The sequence below is a fragment of the Natator depressus genome, chromosome 2, assembly GCF_965152275.1.
Source record: "Natator depressus isolate rNatDep1 chromosome 2, rNatDep2.hap1, whole genome shotgun sequence".
NCBI lineage: Eukaryota > Metazoa > Chordata > Testudines > Cheloniidae > Natator > Natator depressus.
The window spans coordinates 43,729,686-43,741,806 of NC_134235.1; positions in this window are offsets into that span (position 1 = coordinate 43,729,686).

Genomic DNA, 12,121 nt, shown 5'->3' on the forward strand with positions numbered 1-12,121 from the left:
CATGTCTTCTCAAATGGTCAAGGACCAGGGCGTGGGCGGTCAAGCCTAGTGGTCAGACCAGTGGCAATCAGGAACGAGGAGTCAACCAAGAATCAGAACCAGAGCTAGTAAGCATGAGTCAAGCCGAAGGTCAGAGCTGGAGTCAGGAGCAAGCAGGGTAGCAGAGCTGGAATGGACTGGAGCAGGACAGAAACAATGCTGGAGCAAAGCTGGGAATAAGGCAGGCACAGGCGTGATCTCAGCTGCAGGTATATGCATTGAGCAGCCAGCGACCTGCCACTGAACTTAAATGCTGACTTGCTGGCTCTTTGCAGCCAACTGAACAGGCTGGTCAATCAGGTGATTCTGCTTCAGCGTAGCTGGGCTTGTTAACCAGCCTGAGGACTGAGCTGGTTAGCCCCAGCCGAGGGAATTCAGGTCCAGAGTTACTGACACCATGTTGTTGTTTGATTTCAGTATTAACTTACCCATAGTCGAACTCCATCATTAGACATTAGGGAAATATGAGAGAGACAAGGTGGATGAAGTAATTTTTCTTATTGGACCAAGTGCTGTTGGTGAGAGAGACAAGCTGTCAAGTTACACAAAGCTCTTCTTCAGGTCTGGGAAATGTACACAGAGGGTCACAGCTAAATACAAGGTGGAACAGGTAGTTTAGCACAGAGAGTTAACACATATTTCAAGGGACCATTCAAGGTAAAATGGCCCATTAACACCCCTCTAGTCATGGGGATGTGGAGGAGGGAGAAAGGCTTGCATCACTTTTTAAAAAAAGAGATTTAGGCTATGTCTACATTAGAGACCTCACAGCGGCACAGTTGCACCGATGCAGCTGCGCCACTGTAAGTCTCTCCCATTGGCAGAGAACAGCTGCATGAGAGAGTTCTCCCATCAACATATTAAAACCACGTCAATGAGTGGCGGTAGCTATGTCGGCTGGAGAAGCTCTCCTGCCACCATAGCACTGTGCACGCGACCACTTATACTGTCAAAACTTATGTCGCTCAGGGGTGCGGTTTTTTCGGTACTTACCGATATAAGTAGTAGTATAGAAATGGCCTTAGATTCTTAAACAACTAAGGGACAGACTTGTAAAGGTATTTAGGCACCTAAAGATGCAGTTAGATGCATAGCAGGATTTTCAGACATCCCTGGGCTCCTAGCACTCATTGATTGATTTCCCCCATTTGGCCCACTGTCCACTAAGGCAAACTACTTGATGTAAGTCTTCCCTCTTTATTCGTATGTTGGTTTATAGGACAGTCAGAAACTGTGAAATGTAAGTTTACAACTGGATTCTAGACAGTCCGGAGTCTGGGTTTGTTTGGTTCTGGAGTTTGGTCCATTAGAAATATATGGGCTAGTTGAAAAATTCAGATCTATTTCTGAGTTCTGATTTCAAACACATCTCAGAATTTGAGAATGTTTGAGCTTTAATTGTTTGAATGTTTTCTAGACAGCTGCTTTTCTTAATTTGTCACACATAAATCCCCACATTTTTAATAAGCATGAACCAGATCTCGGATAGCTGGTTACTTCCCTTGATGCTTTATTGGTAAGATAATTAATGTAGGCACCATAAAATTTGCATGCGGTTGCTTCTGGATGTTATGTGTGTCTGAGAGACATCATATATTAGAGATGTTTTTATTGCTTTTCACAACTCTTGTTGCGTACAGATTGCAGCATACCATTAACAGATCAGCCAGAAGCAGGTCTGGACTGTGAAGAGCTTTGATAACAGGGATAAGAAAATGCCAGTATTCTATTTGTATTGGATTCTGCTCTTTTCATGTATTCATATTTGATCATTTTTCTGCCTCCCCTCCCCCCCAAAAAAGTATGTCACATATACCTAATTTATTCTTTGGGGAGCTCATGCTGTGGATTCCCATTAGTCTTTCTTTTCTTGAGTAGAAACTCAAAAGCTCCCTTATCTAGAATTCTCCCTGTTCCCCACTTGGAAAGGCAGGGAAAGTGGGAAAATGAGAGAAATACTGCAAGGTGGTAGAGATGTTAAAGATGAGAGAATAATAAAGAAGCTGTGTTAGCAAGAGGAAAGCTAGGTAGTGCTAGGTAACAAAATCATTCTCTGTTCTGATGGGCTCTCCTGACATTGCCAGACCATAACTTCTCCCTCCCCCTCCAACTTCTTATAAAGAAATTAGCACTTCTATTTACTTTCCCCTGACCCCCTCCCTTTGCTGCCACTCAAGCCAACTTTCCTTTCCACTTGCCTGGAAGCAGCTGCGCTTCCACTTTTTAATTGGAGAAGCAGTGCTGCTTCATATGAGTAGCATTGGCGTTTGGCAGCTTGAGATGTGCTAAATTCAATCAAAATACCCACAAGTAGCAGAGAAATCAGGCAATTCTTCTTCCCACTCCTACTTTGAAACCTGAATCCTTTCCCAGGTAACAAGCCCTTTAATTTTTCAATTTGTTTTAAAATATTTTTAAATGTAACCTGGTTCAGTTGAAGAAGGTAAGCTTTTCTATATAGATGAATGAGATGATTTTCAGAACTGCTTCCCACCCGCTCCCCATCCCTTGCCATTTCCCAAGCAGACATGTCATTGTTATGAAATGTTATGTCTCTTTACAGGCTGACTAAAATTGAGTGACATAACTGGGTAGGATGTTCTGGAACTATTTCATGTGAGCTGAGGGCATTCTGAACCCCCACCCACATTTTTTGGTCTAAAAATTGGATTTTGGTGAAAATTGTCTTTTTATGTGTTTCAGAATCTTACACAGTTTTAAAGTGTTTAAACGATCTCCTTTCTAATGCAGAAGCGCAAGCTGCTATTTCCACATTAGGGACAGGAATCTGATGCACATAGGTCTTGTTTTGATGTTAAGAGTTTTCATAAATATAACAACGGGCAGGGAGAGATATTGGCTAAGTTGAAAAATATTCAAAGCTGCTTGGAGAAAACAATTTTGCTGGAGCACTGGGCAAACTTTCTACAAGCAACACCTGTGTAAATTAATGTAAAGGCTCTATCCTGCTCCCACTGAAGTAAATTACTCAGTAAATGGAGTAAAATACTGGAGCATGATAGGTTGCTCTACTCACCACTTGACGGCACCACCTGGCAGTTCTGGGGATTAGCTCCATCAGGCCAATGCTCCCTCCAGGGGTTACACCCGCTGCAGGTCCTCTCTTACTCCAGGAATCACAGCATTCTCTAATTGACTCAGCCCTCCAGCCAGATCAGTACTGTGGTTTCCCCTTCTGGGGGAGGGGAGGGAGGCATAATCAAAGTTCCTGCTCTCCAGCAGTCTCAGGCAGTCTTCCACTTTGCTGCCTCACGGTGCCACTCCCAGCATGGCTGGCAGAGGAACCGGGACCCACCCTTGACTCTGAATTCCAGCTCAGAGACACTCTACACAACACTGCTACCGAAGGCTGTGAGCTCAGGAGGCCCCGTCGCCAGAGGCGGTAGGGGTACCCTGCAACTCCCAGCTGCCAAGGCCAAAGTCACGGAGGTCTCTGGAAGTCACGGCTTCTATGACTTCCACAACCTCCATGACAAAAACTGGAGACTTCACTACAGTCCACTGTTGTATAGCGGAAACCACTAGCACAGAAGAGATGGACACTGGGTCAGTGCTAGCAGTTCCCATTGCAGAATTAGGGCCCCCCAGTGCATAGATTAGAAAGGCACTTCTTGTGCTGTTTTGATCAACTAGATAAATATATACTTTGGTAATTTATTGAAATGCATATTATGTAGTGGTTAGACAGGAATCTTCTGGTCTATCATTGAATATGCTTATGACATATATTCCTCCCCATATAACTGCCTTTGGAACTGCTTGGGTCTGTTGTGTCAATCTGTAGTTAGAACATGTGTTAGCCTGAAAAAAACATTATAGAAATGTGTAAGGAAAAATGCATTTTACTTGTGCAGATACAAAGTTTTTATATATTTTGGTTTTTTTTAAATTCACAGTACCAAAAATAATTAGATTTATGGACTAATCCCTGGCCAATTTTCATATTTTAAATGGAAATTATATGTACGTTTGAGACACCTTAAAGCAATTTTAAGATAAGTGAGGTCAGGAGGAGTTGACATTCATGCTAAATTCTGTTACAGCTACTGGATGGCATTGTAATTGGCATGGTTGCAGGACTGCAAAGGATGTAGGAATTTGACCCATGTAACCTTAAATTGGTGAAATGAATAGTTTCTACAATTAGTAACACGAAGAATCATTCTGAGCCGAGACAGTTGGGTGGGATTTTCAAAAGCGCCCAGCCTTGGCCTAATTCTGCCCCGATTAAGTCAGTGGTAACATTCCCACTTGATTCAATGGGAGAACAGTTAGACCAACACTGAACACATTTGAATCTCCCTCTTTAAACTCAGCTTCACACTCTAGTGCAGTGTCAAAGTCAAATTATAAAATCAAAACACTGGGCTCACCTGCAAGTGAGTGAAGTTACTCTCAATGGGCCAGATCCTGGCTCATGCTAAGTTCCTCAAGTGGTGTCAAGGATACTTAAAGCTGCTCTAAAGAGACAGCTCAGGAGTCTCCCAGAATGCAGGCAGCTGGAGAGTCAATGTGGCTGGTGACAGATTTCAGAGTGGTAGCCGTGTTAGTCTGTATCAGCAAAAAAAAAAAACCAGGAGTACTTGTGGCACCTTAGAGACTAAAATTTATTTGGGCATAAACTTTCATGGGTTAATAGTTTTTACTTTGTGTAATGACCCATCCACTCCCAGTCTTTATTCAAGCCTAATTTAATGGTGTCCAGTTTGCAAATTAATTCCTGAAGCAAATACTCACCAGCAACCACACAACAAAAACACTAACCCAGGAACCTATCCTTTCAACAAAGCCCGTTGCCAACTGTGTCCACATATCTATTCAGGGGACACCATCATAGCGCCTAATCACATCAGCCACACTATCAGAGGCTCGTTCACCTGCACATTCATCATATGCCAGCAATGCCCTTCTGTCATGTACATTGGCCAAACTGGACAGAATAAATGGACACAAATCAGAAGTCAAGAATTTTAACATTCAAAAACCAGTCGGAGAACACTTCAATCTTTCTGGTCACTCGACTACAGACCTAAAAGTCGCAATATTACAACAAAAAACAGACTCCAACGAGAGACTGCTGAATTGGAATTAATTTGCAAACTGGACACCATTAAATTAGGCTTGAATAAAGACTGGGAGTGGATGTGCCATTACACAAAGTAAAACTATTTAGCCATGTTTATTTTCCCCCCTACTGTTCCTCACATGTTCTTGTCAACTGCTGGAAATGGCCCACCTTGATTATCACTACAAAAGGTTTTTTTTCTCTCCTGCTGGTAATAGCTCACCTTACCTGATCACTCTCATTACAGTGTATATGGTAACACACATTGCTTCATGTTCTCTGTGTATATAAAATCTCCCTATTGTATTTTCCACTGCATGCATCTGATGAAGTGAGCTGTAGCTCACGAAAGCTTATGCTCAAATAAATTTGGGAGTCTCTAAGGTACCACAAGTACTCCTTTTCTTTTTGCAGATTAACACAGCTGCTACTCTGAAACCTGTAGTTGGAGTCTGTTTTTGAAGCTTTTTTGTTGGAGAATTGCAACTTTTAGGTCTGAAATTGAGTGACCAGGGAGGCTGAAGTGTTCTCCGACTGGTTTTTGAATGTTATAATTCTTGACTTCTGATTTGTGTCCATTTATTCTTTTGCGTAGAGGTTGTCCAGTTTTGCCAATGTACATGGCAGAGGAGCATTGCTGGCACATGATGGCATATATCACATTGGTAGATGTGCAGGTGAACTAGCCTCTTATGGTGTGGCTGATGTGATTAGGTCCTATGATGGTGTCCCTTGAATAGATAGGTGGACAGAATTGGCAATGGGCTTTGTCATTACACAAAGTAAGAACTATTTCCCCACGCTAATTTTTCCCCTACTGTTACTCACACCTTCTTGTCAACTGTTTGAAATAGGCCATCCTGATTATCACTACAAAAGTTTTTCTTCTCCTGCTGATAATAGCCCACCTTAATTGATTAGTCTTGTTACAGTTGGTATGGCAACACCCATTTTTTCACGTTCTCTGTGTGTATACATATATCTTCCTACTGTATTTTCCACTGCATGCATCCGATGAAGTGGGTTTTAGCCCACAAAAGCTTATGCCCAAATAAATTTGTTCATTTACAACGTGGCTGGTGGAGAGCTCTGTGCCACCCTCAGCCCTTCACCCAGCACAGGAGTCTGTTTAAGGCAGGCTGAGGCAAGGCTGGAACATGCTGCCCTCCAGCAAACTTTGGCAGGCATAACTTGGAGCAATCTCCAGGCTCCCTAATTTATGTTGGTGCTGAAATTGCCCCCAGCTAATCTCCTGGTACACTCAGGGCAGGGAGGCATGATCTGGCCCCTGGTGCTATTTTTTTCTGTTATTTATCCCATTAAATGAAAACTTCTCCATTAAGGCAGCATTAGTCAGATGGTTGGGCCGAGCACACTTTTATTTTAAATATAGTGATGTTGTTTAATATTTTAAACACATTAAAAAGCCCCTATCCTGTGGTTCTATGCATTTTTACAATTACTTGTAAAACACAATCAGCAGAATGACTAGCCTATCTGAAATATGAAGCCCAGATCCACCTGAAGCCCAGATCCAAATATGAAGCCCAGATCCAATCCTATTCCCCAGCTTTCTTTCTTGCCCTCTCCCTCCACACTGAGCAAAGATAAGGGCCTCACAAACCTCACCTAATGGAAAGGTTTGTGGCTACTTCAGACCAGCATGTGGTGCAAGTTCTAGATTCAAGGGCTGATCACAAAAGATGCACTTCCTGGCAGCTCAGTCATTTCAGCTGATCCCAAAAGTGACAGTATCATATGGGGAGGAAAAGGTAGCTTTTCACATAGCGAAATCCAAAGCCATTCAGATCTTTATACAGAAGTTAACACATCCCCTTCCCCCACAAAACTGAGACTCCACCTGGAAACGAAGAGGCAGCCCGAACAGATTACAGAGCACCCACAGAATGTGCTCTCATTGTCAAACACAAGTTAATGATTCACTGTGACTTCATTATCCAGCTGGTCTGAAGGTGTGGTCCCATGTACAGGCCTTAGCTGTTAGCCCTATCTCAGAGGAAATGAATAAAGATGAAAATTTAGAGACACAAAACTGGGACTAGGACGAGGCTTCTAGAGAACAAGGGGGGCTTCTAGAAACATCAATCCATCACTTGACTTTAGAACAACAAAATCAATAGGAGTGATAGATTTGATGTCTGCTCTGCAACATGCATCTCCAGCATTTTCCAACAGGTGAAAAATCTGACGTAGGTATTTCTCAGGTGTCCAATAAATTGTTTAAAAATCTGGTTTTGGAAGAATCTAAGGAGGTGTGAATTCGATATTTTCCAGACTCTTGTCCAGCTCTTTCCCCATTCTTCATCTGATATATCCATATGTAGTTCATTCTCTCAGCATCTCCAGGCAACATAATAAGCACAGCTGGCCTGGTTGGCTGCATGATTGACTGCACCACCTGATTGGTTGGAAGGGTCAGCAGACCAGCTTTTAAGCTCAGCATCACCAGTACCACTAATTTAGTGACTGCTCAAAGCATTCATCTATCCCTGTGATAATACCTGTCTCTTCTGTGGCCCCACTGTTTCCTCACTCCAGGTAACCTGGTTCTGGCACTCCACTCCAATTCCTGATCTCTCAGTTCAGTTCTGACCCTTAGCACTGGCATGTGGCCTCTTATCTGGTTCTGACCCTGAGCGCTGACTCCTGTATCCCTTGAAAATTCCAACCTTAGTGTCTGTATAGCTCCAATTTAGTGCCCAGAATAGAGACCATATTTTCAAGATGCAAGCAGCACCCTTGAAAATTTCCTTTGTTTCCCAACTGCCCCAAACGGAGTGATCAAATTCCCTACCATCTAGCAGAGGCTATTTCCCTATTCATTTTTTTAATTGGTGCTGCATTTCAGGTCTAAAATTGATATTCAGTACCAGTCAATCTAATGGACTAACTGTCACCACTTCCCTGGGAGATAGCTGTTTCTCTGTTAGGGTTTCTGTGTTTCCCATCACCAAGGTGTCTGTAAGAAGTGTAATATTATCTCCATTCTACAGTTCACAGAGAGAAGTGGAGGCACAGATAACTTAAGTGGCTTGCTCAATGTCATACAGGAAGTCAGAGGCAGTACTTAAAATCAGACTCATGTCTTTTGGCTCCCAGTTCTGTGCTTTACCCATTAGATTTCCCCCTCTCTTTGGGGAAAGGGTATAGATCATAAACTGTAATTTCTATGATTCTATTACCTGCTTTATTATGCTGCTATCAGCCTCTGCGATTGATTCCACTTGATTAAGCCAAAACATCTCTATTGGCTACACGTCAGAAGCTATTGTTTATATTGAAAAATAAATCTAGTTTAGTGATGATGAATGAATGATGATGAATCCTCCTTACCACAGCCATGCAAGATTGGGACTGGCAGCCTTTGGGCAATTTGATTGATATGAATCATCAGTAAACATGTTTAATGAACATACCTGGTCTTTTGGCTGCTAATACTTACAGCCATCTGGTTGAAAGGATTTTATTCTGTATCATCACAGGTTGAAAGGATTTTATTCTGTATGCCAGGCAATGATGAGTTTAAATGGGAAGCCTGTATAACACTGCAGGCTAAATCTCTCTGGATTAAGTCTTTCCCATTTTACTGAAGCATGCATTGGAGCTATATACTGGCCAACAGTTCAGCACACCTGCAGACAATTACTGGTTTGTGTGACAAAAGAAACACCTGAACAGAAAAGCAGAGGCATTCACAGTCAGGTGTCACTGTCCACAGAGCAGCTTGTGCTCTGGCAAGCACCTGGGAAACCTAAAACCACCAAAGAGCTTAGCTGGAGTTGATCACACCCCTTCTGTGCAATGGTTTGATAATATAGGATTTAAGCTCAGCAGCAATGGTGAGATACTACAGCCCTATGAAGACTCCACATGCTAAGCATAAGAAAATAGACAATTAATTTTACTACTGCATTTGGGACCTGATTCTGAGGTGCTGATGGTCTCCTGGGAAGTGCTGAAGTCTCATGAGTCCTAATGGAGGCAATGGAAGTGGAGGGTGCTCAGCACCTTGCAGGATCAGGATCTAGGCTGAATAAGATGTTCAAGAGTTTGCCTTTCCCTGACTCTTATGCAGTAGTTCCTGTAAAAAGAAAAAGTGAGGCAGATTAGAAACACTAAAATGGTTATGTATTACTGTGAGTAGCTGAGCTTGTTAGTACTGAGGAGATCATGATGTGGTCCTGGAATAGGAATGAGTAGATTATATATTCATTTAATTAAACTGCTAGATATAAAATTTGTCAGTGAATAGAGACAGCACTGAAATCATCAAGGAGTGTTCTGTGGATTATTTAAAGTATATATTCTGAGTATGTGCCATTAGAGACTTACGCAGCACATGTATGGTGTTAGTTCAAAAGAGCAGACAATAGAGCCATTTGAAAAATGGTGACAGTTCTTCACAAATAATTTAATTGAAATTTTCAGCCAGCTCTACACAAGTGTGGTTTACAAAAAGAGGTAGAGTGTCTTTCCACAGCATCAGATAGACTATTGTATGGAATGCTTAATATATTAGAACAGGCATGAGTAAATGTGGTACATAGTTGACCACACCAGAGAGGGTCTCAGGGAAAGATTTAGGAGGAGATGAGAAGAGGTTCATAGGTTGGTGAGCAACTGTTGCATTTTGGGAGTTTGTGTCCTCTGCCTAATTGGAGAGGTCTGATCTGAGTAGAGAACTCAAAGCCTAATACTCTAATATGGGCTTGGATTTTCTTGGATTTCTACCACAGCTGTGGTAGAAATCCAAGCCCATATTGTGGAGGTCTGATCTGAGTAGAGAACTCAAAGCCTAGTACTCTAATATGGGCTTGGATTTCTACCACAGCTGTGGCTTTGGTAAAGTCTGAACCTCTTTGCCTCAGTTCTCCCAGTTGTAAAATGGGTATAATAGGACCTTATTTTTCCTGCCTGACAGTTGGGTTCTAAGAATTAATTAGCAATTGGGCCACATATTCCTTTCTGCCACACACTGCAGAGGAGAGGAATATTCATCAGAACCCCTCAGACATGTGGAAATGTTAGACCAGTAGCTCAGCTTCATACTCCCAACTGCTCAGATACTACAGTAATGCAGGCCATATAAGAGTGTTGGTAGATTTCAGATGCCACCAAAGCTCTATCCTTTGAAATTCATGGAGTAGAAACTCTGTGCCTTTTGGAGGATCAAAGCAGGCCTGCTTTGCTACATGTTTCTCTGACTTGCCTGAGGATTTTCAGGTAGAAATCTGATCAAAAGCTACTCCTATGAACAGCAATAACTGCCTTTGCAATTTTATCCCTCTCCAAGTATGGAATTGGGGGTGGAGACTCAGAAGGCATAATTTTTGGAAGGATAGACTTTGGGAGAGCCATTGAGAAGATGGAGACTGGGTGGAACTGAATGAAGGAGAGGGCAGTCTCATGAAATGTCCAAGGATCTAGGAAGGTGGCTATTAAATTTCCCCACTGATCAGCTTCCCTTGAAAGCTTGCAACCCAACCTCATTTGCTCTGAGAACAGAACTAAGCAGAATGTACTGGGTTTTTAGACTTCATTTGTGTGACCCAATGTTTGTAAAGAGATTGGACCAGAAGAACAGGAATTGGATGAACTTTCCATTTCCTTCATTTCAAACCCACTCAAACATCCTGGGTTCAAAAGGTTGATTCACACTTGCACATTGTGGGGCAACCATTTCACTTAAAAGAGACTGGAAAAGGGGCAAAAAGAGAGAATTCAATGAAAAAACATGGTAGAAAGGGAAGAGATACCAGGAACAGCGATAAACAAATACAGATAAACTAAAAATTCAGACCCTTAAGAATAGTGGATTCTATGGATTTCAATGTATGGCTTACTTTGCGGGCTTGGGAAATACATCTATCAGCTACAGACAGTTACCTTAAAACTGATCTGCATCCAGGTAGATGGTTTATAGGCTGTCAGGCCACACTGCTGGTTTAGATTTGAGGAATTACTCTGGGAGAACAAGGCAGGTTCTATTTTTGACATTTCAGCAATGAGACCACTTGTACATTATGACCCAATTTGATTTACTGTAAGAAAATAAGAGTGCTGTAATTTGTAAAAGACATTTATTACACGAGTTTAAAAAAATGGTTAGCGTCTCTGTCCATCCCCATCTGGTTTTATTTTAATCTCACTCTAGTCACATATGAAATTTTGCTTAGCTGTCTTCATTTTCTTAGTCAATCTTGATTAATGGCCTTCAAAGTAAAAATAATTGGCCAGCATCAGGCTTGTTTTATAACTCTTGTTCACAAAGAATGTGAAAGGCTGGAAAATGAGCCTAAACAGAAGGAATGCATTACGTTAGCCTTTGAGAAAGAGCAGTCCTCCATTTGTGTTTCACTGTGTATTTTTATAACAGGCGCCTCTTTGACCGTCCGTGATATTGCAGATATGCAGTGCCAAAAGCGTATGTATACTTCATCAAACTGACCATGTCACCTCGGAATCTCCAAACAACCACATATGTTAAGGCAGTTCTGAGCAGAGTGAACAACAATGGACTGAAGAGCTTAATAATGTAAATGATTAAGGTGGCTCTGGGTGTAAGACCTAGAGCTTAAAATTGGTTGTGGGACTAAGTGTCTGAGCAGTTGAAAGGATATTTTTGTTTAAGTGGTCTCTAATTATTGTTTTACTCTTGCTTTTAAATTTAAGGGCAGTTGCAGTGCATTTTGGGCAATTGGGATCCCACTTGAACACAGTAAACTAAAGTCATATGTTGACTTCAGCAGGGATATATGTGGCCATGTGGGTTATTTCCTTTATTTCCTTCCAAGGAACCCAGTTCTGGCAGATCCAGTCAACCAATCTGGTTATAAGTTAATGTATTAAATTGCTTGCGCTGATTATAAGTTTAACATTTTAAATTGCTTCATGTTATACACAATAGACTAATTTGTTCAGTTCGAAAAAAAATTTCTAGAAAATCACAGGTAGCTTTTAAATATAAGCTTATTT